Source organism: Vulpes lagopus, chromosome 6, assembly GCF_018345385.1.
Source record: "Vulpes lagopus strain Blue_001 chromosome 6, ASM1834538v1, whole genome shotgun sequence".
In the NCBI taxonomy this organism is placed as follows: Eukaryota; Metazoa; Chordata; class Mammalia; order Carnivora; family Canidae; genus Vulpes; species Vulpes lagopus.
Window position 1 is genome coordinate 73,382,623 of NC_054829.1, and position 1,534 is coordinate 73,384,156.

The window sequence follows — 1,534 nt, forward strand, 5'->3', positions numbered from 1 at the left end:
GAGTTATTCAATTTCAGGGCAAATGTGAGCAAGCATTGGGCAAACTGGTGTCAGGTGAACGAACTCTGGGGCAAGTGGCCTGCTTCGGACAGCAGGGGAATTAGGGAGGGACTCTTGCCCTAAACTAGACTTCCCCAGCTTGCCAGTTAGTCTAGGATTGTCTTTTCAGACGACAAATCCTTCTGTCCCATGTGAAGAACACAAAGGCTCAAATCCACAGAACATAAACAGGTCCCACCTCTGAGGACAGGTGCTGGTAAGAAGCAGCACAGTTTGTATTTGGAAAAAGGATCCGGATGGATGGAGGGATGATAGAAGTGTGTGGTAGGAGGACCCCCATGGCCCCATCATTGTGTCACCCATGATTACTCTTCATGAAAGGGCTGGGAGTCCTCAGGGCTAGGGAGGATGTACAGGGATAAATCCAGGACAGATGGGGATGCCTGTCTATTCCCAGGGCAGCATGGAGTGTCCTCACCTCTGTGATGCTGGAGATTAGAAGCCTCACACCAGATCAAAGGTCACTTATTCTCCATTGGTGGACACTTGAGTTGTTTCCATATCTTGGCTAATATGAAATGCTCCATGGAGGTGAAGATATTGCTTCGATAACATCTTTTCATGGATATATACCCAGAAGTGAGATAGCGAGATGATATGGTCATTTTATTTTACTTTTTTCATGCTTAAAAGATAGCCCTGATGTTTGATGTGGTGCTGGGACATGAGGCCACATGGACCAACGGAGTTTGACTTATCCCAACCCTGAAACATGTAAATGTCAAGTAATATATGAATTAACTGGAGTGAGAATTTCTCTAAAACTATGCACTGCTTCACAAATTCGTGTGTCATCTTTGCACAGGGACCATGCTAATCTTCTCTACATTATTTCAGTTTTAGTGTATGTGCTGCTGAAGTGAGTGCGTGGTCATACTATTTTTAATTCTTTGAGAAACCTCCATTCTTTTTTCCAAAGTCATTGGAACAATTTATGTTTCCACCAACAGCACACAAGGATTATAGTCAGTAATACCATATTACATATTTGAAAGCTGCAAAAACAGATCTTAACTATTGTCACCAAGAAAAGAAATGGTAATGCTGTGCTGTGATGGAGGTGTTAGCAAAGACTGTGGTGGTGACCATTTTGTGACATGTAAATGTATCCAGGCAACAATTTGTACTCCTTAAATTTACATGACGTTACATTGTCATATGTGTTCTACACCTCAAGAAAGCTGGAAAAAATAATAGACATAAAAGTAAAATTAAAAGTGCACTTTTAATGCTCAGCAGTTGCCTGAGCAGTTGGCTCAGCGGTTAAGTGTCTGCCTTCAGCTCAGGGCGTGATCCCAGGGTCCTGGGATCGAGTCTCCCCCATCGGACTCACTACAAGGAGCCTGCTTCTCCCTCTGCCTGTGTCTCAGCCTCTCTCTGTGTCTCTCGTGAATAAATAAAATCTTAAAAAAAATAAAAATAAAAGTGTGGATAGACATATATATATTTCACACACATAATTTTAAGCACAGGC

The 1,534-nt window shown here is 42.5% G+C and overlaps 1 non-coding gene across 1 annotated transcript; it reads right to left on the reverse strand.

Annotated features, from left to right (window-relative positions):
• Nucleotides 1–820: 820 nt before the first annotated feature.
• On the reverse strand, nt 821–927 carry LOC121493994. Its single transcript, XR_005988642.1, has one exon. It is a non-coding gene; the product is annotated as a U6 spliceosomal RNA (small nuclear RNA).
• Between the last annotated feature and the right edge of the window lie 607 nt (nt 928–1,534).